Raw genomic sequence first — 10000 nt, 5'->3', positions numbered from 1 at the left:
CTAGTACCACATATAGCTACTCACCTAGTACCACAGGTAGCCACACCCTAGTACCACATATAGCTACTCACCTAGTACCACAGGTAGCCACACCCTAGTACCACATATAGCTACTCACCTAGTACCACAGGTAGCCACACCCTAGTACAAAATATAGCTACTCACCTAGTACCACAGGTACTCACACCCTAGTACCATATATAGCTACTCACCTAGTACCACTGGTAGCTACACCCTAGTACCACATATAGCTATTCACCTAGTACCACAGGTAGTCACACCCTAGTACCACATATAGCTACTCACCTAGTACCACAGGTAGCCACACCCTAGCACCACATATAGCTACTCACCTAGTACCACAGGTAGCCACACCCTAGTACCACATATAGATACTCACCTAGTACCACAGGTAGCCACACCCTAGTACCACATATAGCTACTCACCTAGTACCACAGGTAGCCATACCCTAGTACCACATATAGCTACTCACCTAGTACCACAGGTAGCCACACCCTAGTACCACATATAGCTATTCACCTAGTACCACAGGTAGCCACACCCTAGTACCACATATAGCTACTCACCTAGTACCACAGGTAGCCACACCCTAGTACCACATATAGCTACTCACCTAGTACCACAGGTAGCCACACCCTAGTACCACAGGTAGTTACACCCTAGTACCACAGGTAGCCACACCCTAGTACCACATATAGATACTCACCTAGTACCACATGAAGTCACACCCTAGTACCACAGCCTCTCACCCGAGTACCACAGGTAGCCACACCCTAGTACCACATATAGCTACTCACCTAGTACCACATATAGCTACTCACCTAGTGCCACATGGAGTCACACCCTAGTACCACAGCCTCTCACCCGAGTACCACAGGTAGCCACACCCTAGTACCACATATAGCTACTCACCTAGTACCACATATAGCTACTCACCTAGTACCACATGAAGTCACACCCTAGTGGGTGTGACTTCATGTGAGGCTGTGGTACTAACCACAGCCTCTCACCCGAGTACCACAGGTAGCCACACCCGAGTACCACATATAGCTACTCACCTAGTACCACAGATAGTCACACCCTAGTACCACAGAGTGTCACACCTTAGTACCACAGACAGTTACACCCTAGTACCACATGGTGCCACACCTTAGTACCACATATAGCTACACACCTAGTACCACAGATAGCCACACCCTAATACCACATGGAGTCAAACCATAATACCACATGGAGTCACACCCTAGTACCACAGGTAGCCACACCCTAGTACCACATGGACCTACACCCTAGTACCACAGAGAGCCACACCCTAGTACCACATGGAGCCACAACCTAGTACCAAAGGTAGTCACACCCTAGTACCACAGGTAGCCACACCCTAGTACTACATGTAGCCACACCCTAGTCACACCCTAGTACCACATGTAGCCACACCCTAGTACTACATGTAGCCACACCCTAGTCACACCCTAGTACCACATGTAGTCACACCCTAATACCACATGTAGTCACACCCTAGGACCACATGTAGTCACACCCTAGTACCACAGGTAGTCACACACTAGGACCACATGCAGCCACACCCTAGTACCACAGGTAGTCACACTCTAGGACCACATGTAGTCACACCTTGGTACCACATGTAGTCACACACTAGGACCACATGCAGCCACACCCTAGTACCACATGTAGTCACACCTTGGTACCACATGTAGTCACACCTTAGTACCACATGTAGTCACACCCTAATACCACATGTAGTCACACCCTAGTACCACATGTAGTCACACCCTAATACCACATGTAGTCACACCCTAGTACCACATGTAGTCACACCCTAGTACCACATGTAGTTACACTCTAGTACCACATGTAGTCACACTCTAGTACCACAGATAGTCACACCTTAGTACCACAGATAGTTACACCCTAGTACCACATGGTGCCACACCCTAGTACCACATATAGCTACACACCTAGTACCACAGATAGCCACACCCTAATACCACATGGAGTCAAACCATAATACCACATGGAGTCACACCCTAGTACCACAGGTAGCCACACCCTAGTACCACATGGAGCTACACCCTAGTACCACAGAGAGCCACACCCTAGTACAACATGGAGCCACAACCTAGTACCAAAGGTAGTCACACCCTAGTACCACAGGTAGCCACACCCTAGTACTACATGTAGCCACACCCTAGTCACACCCTAGTACCACATGTAGCCACACCCTAGTACTACATGTAGCCACACCCTAGTCACACCCTAGTACCACATGTAGCAACACCCTAGGACCACATGTAGCCACACCCTAGGACCACATGGAGTCACACCCTAGGACCACATGTAGTCACACCCTAGTACCACAGGTAGTCACACACTAGGACCACATGCAGCCACACCCTAGTACCAAAGGTAGTCACACTCTAGGACCACATGTAGTCACACCTTGGTACCACATGTAGACACACCTTAGTACCACATGTAGTCACACCCTAATACCACATGTAGTCACACCCTAGTACCACATGTAGTCACACCCTAATACCACATGTAGTCACACCCTAGTACCACATGTAGTTACACTCTAGTACCACATGTAGTCACACTCTAGTACCACATGTAGTCACACCCTAGTACCACATGTAGCCACACTCTAGTACCACATTTAGTCACACCCTAGTACCACATGTAGTCACACCCTAGTACCACAGGTAGTCACACTCTAGTACCACAGGTAGTCACACACTAGGACCACATGTAGTCACACCCTAGTACCACAGGTAGTCACACCCTAGTACCACAGGTAGTCACACCCTAGTACCACATGTAGTCACACTCTAGTACCACATGTAGTCACACTCTAGTACCACACGTAGTCAAACCCTAGTACCACATGTAGTTACACTCTAGTACCACATGTAGTCACACCCTAATACCACATGTAGTCACACCCTAGTACCACATGTAGTCACACCCTAGTACCACATGTAGCCACACTCTAGTACCACATGTAGTCACACCCTAATACCACATGTAGTCACACCCTAGTACTACATGTAGTCACACCCTAATACCACATGTAGTCACACCCTAGTATCACATGTAGTTACACTCTAGTACCACATGTAGTCACACCTTAGTACCACAGGTAGTTACACTCTAGTACCACATGTAGTCACACCCTAGTACCACATGTAGTCACACCCTAGTACCACATGTAGTTACACTCTAGTACCACATGTAGTCACACCCTAGTACCACATGTAGCCACACTCTAGTACCACAAGTAGTCACACATTAGTACCACAGGTAGTTACACTCTAGTACCACATGTAGTCACACCCTAGTACCACATGTAGTCACACCCTAGTACCACATGTAGTTACACTCTAGTACCACAGGTAGTCACATTCTAGTACCACATGTAGTCACACTCTAGTACCACATGTAGCCACACTCTAGTACCACATGTAGTTACACGCTAGTACCACATGTAGTCACACTCTAGTACCACATGTAGTCACACTCTAGTACCACAGGTAGTCACATTCTAGTACCACATGTAGTCACACCCTAGTACCACATGTAGTTACACTCTAGTACCACAGGTAGTCACATTCTAGTACCACATGTAGTCACACTCTAGTACCACATGTAGCCACACTCTAGTACCACATGTAGTCACACTCTAGTACCACATGTAGCCACACTCTAGTACCACATGTAGCCACACCCTAGTACCACATGTAGTCACACTCTAGTACCACAAGTAGTCACACATTAGTACCACAGGTAGTTACACTCTAGTACCACATGTAGTCACACCCTAGTACCACATGTAGTTACACTCTAGTACCACATGTAGTCACATTGTAGTACCACATGTAGTCACACTCTAGTACCACATGTAGCCACACTCTAGTACCACATGTAGTCACACTCTAGTACCACATGTAGTTACACTCTAGTACCACATGTAGTCACACTCTAGTACCACATGTAGTCACACTCTAGTACCACAGGTAGTCACACGCTAGTACCACATGTAGTTACACTCTAGTACCACATGTAGTCACACTCTAGTACCACAGGTAGTCACATTCTAGTACCACATGTAGTCACACTCTAATACCACATGTAGCCACACTCTAGTACCACATGTAGTCACACTCTAGTACCACATGTAGTTACACTCTAGTACCACATGTAGTCACACTCTAGTACCACATGTAGTCACACTCTAGTACCACAGGTAGTCACATTCTAGTACCACATGTAGTCACACTCTAGTACCACAGGTAGTCACACGCTAGTACCACATGTAGTTACACTCTAGTACCACATGTAGTCACACTCTAGTACCACAGGTAGTCACACACTAGTACCACAGGTAGTCACACACTAGTACCACATGTAGTTACACTCTAGTACCACATGTAGTCACATTCTAGTACCACATGTAGTCACACTCTAGTACCACAGGTAGTCACATTCTAGTACCACATGTAGTCACACTCTAGTACCACAGGTAGTCAAACGCTAGTACCACATGTAGTCACACTCTAGTACCACATGTAGTCACACCCTAGTACCACATGTAGTTACACTCTAGTACCACATGTAGTCACACTCTAGTACCACATGTAGTCACACCCTAGTACCACAGATAGTCACATTCTAGTACCACATGTAGTCACACTCTAGTACCACATGTAGCCACACTCTAGTACCACAGGTAGTCACATTCTAGTACCACATGTAGTCACACTCTAGTACCACATGTAGTCACACTCTAGTACCACAGGTAGTCACATTCTAGTACCACATGTAGTCACACTCTAGTACCACAGGTAGTCACACTCTAGTACCACAGGTAGTCACATTCTAGTACCACATGTAGTCACACTCTAGTACCACAGGTAGTCACACTCTAGTACCACATGTAGTCACACTCTAGTACCACAGGTAGTCACATTCTAGTACCACATGTAGTCACACGCTAGTACCACAGGTAGTCACACTCTAGTACCACATGTAGTCACACGCTAGTACCACAGGTAGTCACATTCTAGTACCACATGTAGTCACACCCTAGTACCACAGATAGTCACACGCTAGTACCACATGTAGTTACACTCTAGTACCACATGTAGTCACACTCTAGTACCACAGGTAGTCACATTCTAGTACCACATGTAGTCACACTCTAGTACCACAGGTAGTCACATTCTAGTACCACATGTAGTCACATTCTAGTACCACAGGTAGTCACACTCTAGTACCACATGTAGTCACACTCTAGTACCACATGTAGTCACACTCTAGTACCACAGGTAGTCACATTCTAGTACCACATGTAGTCACACTCTAGTACCACAGGTAGTCACATTCTAGTACCACATGTAGTTACACTCTAGTACCACATGTAGTCACACTCTAGTACCACATGTAGTCACACTCTAGTATCACAGGTAGTCACATTCTAGTACCACATGTAGTCACACTCTAGTACCACAGGTAGTCACACGCTAGTACCACATGTAGTTACACTCTAGTACCACATGTAGTCACACTCTAGTACCACAGGTAGTCACAATCTAGTACCACATGTAGTCACACTCTAGTACCACAGGTAGTCACAATCTAGTACCACATGTAGTCACACTCTAGTACCACAGGTAGTCACACTCTAGTACCACATGTAGTCACACTCTAGTACCACAGGTAGTCACATTCTAGTACCACATGTAGTCACACTATAGTACCACAGGTAGTCACACGCTAGTACCACATGTAGTTACACTCTAGTACCACATGTAGTCACACTCTAGTACCACAGGTAGTCACATTCTAGTACCACATGTAGTCACACTCTAGTACCACATGTAGTCACACTCTAGTACCACATGTAGTCACATTCTAGTACCACATGTAGTCACACTCTATTACCACAGGTAGTCACATTCTAGTACCACATGTAGTCACACTCTAGTACCACAGGTAGTCACACGCTAGTACCACATGTAGTCACACTCTAGTACCACATGTAGTCACACCCTAGTACCACATGTAGTTACACTCTAGTACCACATGTAGTCACACTCTAGTACCACATGTAGTCACACCCTAGTACCACAGGTAGTCACATTCTAGTACCACATGTAGTCACACTCTAGTACCACATGTAGTTACACTCTAGTACCACATGTAGTCACACTCTAGTACCACATGTAGTCACACGCTAGTACCACATGTAGTCACACTCTAGTACCACAGGTAGTCACATTCTAGTACCACATGTAGTCACACTCTAGTACCACATGTAGTCACACTCTAGTACCACAGGTAGTCACATTCTAGTACCACATGTAGTCACACTCTAGTACCACATGTAGTCACACTCTAGTACCACATGTAGTCACATTCTAGTACCACATGTAGTCACACTCTAGTACCACAGGTAGTCACACACTAGTACCACATGTAGTTACACTCTAGTACCACATGTAGTCACACTCTAGTACCACAGGTAGTCACAATCTAGTACCACATGTAGTCACACTCTAGTACCACAGGTAGTCACATTCTAGTACCACAGGTAGTCACATTCTAGTACCACAGGTAGTCACACGCTAGTACCACATGTAGTTACACTCTAGTACCACATGTAGTCACACTCTAGTACCACAGGTAGTCACAATCTAGTACCACATGTAGTCACATTCTAGTACCACATGTAGTCACACTCTAGTACCACATGTAGTCACACGCTAGTACCACATGTAGTCACACTCTAGTACCACAGGTAGTCACATTCTAGTACCACATGTAGTCACACTCTAGTACCACATGTAGTCACACTCTAGTACCACAGGTAGTCACATTCTAGTACCACATGTAGTCACACTCTAGTACCACATGTAGTCACACTCTAGTACCACATGTAGTCACATTCTAGTACCACATGTAGTCACACTCTAGTACCACAGGTAGTCACACACTAGTACCACATGTAGTTACACTCTGGTACCACATGTAGTCACACTCTAGTACCACAGGTAGTCACAATCTAGTACCACATGTAGTCACACTCTAGTACCACAGGTAGTCACACTCTAGTACCACAGGTAGTCACATTCTAGTACCACAGGTAGTCACACGCTAGTACCACATGTAGTTACACTCTAGTACCACATGTAGTCACACTCTAGTACCACAGGTAGTCACAATCTAGTACCACATGTAGTCACATTCTAGTACCACATGTAGTCACACTCTAGTACCACAGGTAGTCACACACTAGTACCACATGTAGTTACACTCTAGTACCACATGTAGTCACACTCTAGTACCACAGGTAGTCACAATCTAGTACCACATGTAGTCACACTCTAGTACCACAGGTAGTCACATTCTAGTACCACAGGTAGTCACATTCTAGTACCACAGGTAGTCACACGCTAGTACCACATGTAGTTACACTCTAGTACCACATGTAGTCACACTCTAGTACCACAGGTAGTCACAATCTAGTACCACATGTAGTCACACTCTAGTACCACAGGTAGTCACATTCTAGTACCACATGTAGTCACACTCTAGTACCACAGGTAGTCACACTCTAGTACCACATGTAGTCACACTCTAGTACCACAGGTAGTCACATTCTAGTACCACATGTAGTCACACTCTAGTACCACAGGTAGTCACACGCTAGTACCACATGTAGTTACACTCTAGTACCACATGTAGTCACACTCTAGTACCACAGGTAGTCACATTCTAGTACCACATGTAGTCACACTCTAGTACCACATGTAGCCACACTCTAGTACCACATGTAGTCACACTCTAGTACCACATGTAGTCACACCCTAGTACCACAGGTAGTCACATTCTAGTACCACATGTAGTCACACTCTAGTACCACAGGTAGTCACATTCTAGTACCACATTTAGTCACACTCTAGTACCACAGGTAGTCACACGCTAGTACCACATGTAGTTACACTCTAGTACCACAGGTAGTCACATTCTAGTACCACATGTAGTCACACTCTAGTACCACATGTAGTCACATTCTAGTACCACATGTAGTCACATTCTAGTACCACATGTAGTCACACTCTAGTACCACAGGTAGTCACATTCTAGTACCACATGTAGTCACAGTCTAGTACCACAGGTAGTCACACGCTAGTACCACATGTAGTCACACTCTAGTACCACATGTAGTCACACCCTAGTACCACATGTAGTTACACTCTAGTACCACATGTAGTCACACTCTAGTACCACATGTAGTCACACCCTAGTACCACAGGTAGTCACATTCTAGTACCACATGTAGTCACACTCTAGTACCACATGTAGTTACACTCTAGTACCACATGTAGTCACACTCTAGTACCACATGTAGTCACACGCTAGTACCACATGTAGTCACACTCTAGTACCACAGGTAGTCACATTCTAGTACCACATGTAGTCACACTCTAGTACCACATGTAGTCACACTCTAGTACCACAGGTAGTCACATTCTAGTACCACATGTAGTCACACTCTAGTACCACATGTAGTCACACTCTAGTACCACATGTAGTCACATTCTAGTACCACATGTAGTCACACTCTAGTACCACAGGTAGTCACACACTAGTACCACATGTAGTTACACTCTAGTACCACATGTAGTCACACTCTAGTACCACAGGTAGTCACAATCTAGTACCACATGTAGTCACACTCTAGTACCACAGGTAGTCACATTCTAGTACCACAGGTAGTCACATTCTAGTACCACAGGTAGTCACACGCTAGTACCACATCTAGTTACACTCTAGTACCACATGTAGTCACACTCTAGTACCACAGGTAGTCACAATCTAGTACCACATGTAGTCACATTCTAGTACCACATGTAGTCACACTCTAGTACCACATGTAGTCACACTCTAGTACCACAGGTAGTCACACTCTAGTACCACATGTAGTCACACTCTAGTACCACAGGTAGTCACATTCTAGTACCACATGTAGTCACACTCTAGTACCACAGGTAGTCACACGCTAGTACCACATGTAGTTACACTCTAGTACCACATGTAGTCACACTCTAGTACCACAGGTAGTCACATTCTAGTACCACATGTAGTCACACTCTAGTACCACATGTAGCCACACTCTAGTACCACATGTAGTCACACTCTAGTACCACATGTAGTCACACCCTAGTACCACAGGTAGTCACATTCTAGTACCACATGTAGTCACACTCTAGTACCACAGGTAGTCACATTCTAGTACCACATTTAGTCACACTCTAGTACCACAGGTAGTCACACGCTAGTACCACATGTAGTTACACTCTAGTACCACAGGTAGTCACATTCTAGTACCACATGTAGTCACACTCTAGTACCACATGTAGTCACACTCTAGTACCACATGTAGTCACACTCTAGTACCACATGTAGTCACACTCTAGTACCACAGGTAGTCACATTCTAGTACCACATGTAGTCACACTCTAGTACCACAGGTAGTCACATTCTAGTACCACATGTAGTCACACTCTACTACCACAGGTAGTCACATTCTAGTACCACATGTAGTCACACTCTAGTACCACATGTAGTCACACTCTAGTACCACAGGTAGTCACATTCTAGTACCACATGTAGTCACACTCTAGTACCACAGGTAGTCACATTCTAGTACCACATGTAGTCACACTCTAGTACCACATGTAGTCACACCCTAGTACCACATGTAGTTACACTCTAGTACCACATGTAGTCACACTCTACTACCACATGTAGTCACACCCTAGTACCACAGGTAGTCACATTCTAGTACCACATGTAGTCACACTCTAGTACCACATGTAGCCACACTCTAGTACCACATGTAGTCACATTCTAGTACCACATGTAGTTACACTCTAGTACCACATGTAGTCA

At 45.3% G+C, this 10000-nt stretch overlaps 1 protein-coding gene across 8 annotated transcripts in view; it reads left to right on the top strand.

Moving 5' to 3' along the window:
• The window catches only part of ntaq1 (N-terminal glutamine amidase 1), a 24112-nt gene that overhangs the window by 11064 nt on the left and 3048 nt on the right, over positions 1-10000 (top strand). The window lies entirely within an intron of this gene.

This window comes from Entelurus aequoreus, linkage group LG05 (assembly GCF_033978785.1).
Source record: "Entelurus aequoreus isolate RoL-2023_Sb linkage group LG05, RoL_Eaeq_v1.1, whole genome shotgun sequence".
Classification (NCBI taxonomy): Eukaryota; Metazoa; Chordata; class Actinopteri; order Syngnathiformes; family Syngnathidae; genus Entelurus; species Entelurus aequoreus.
The sequence above is the reverse complement of the archived record's forward strand: the minus strand, read 5'-3'. Positions and strand labels throughout refer to the sequence as shown.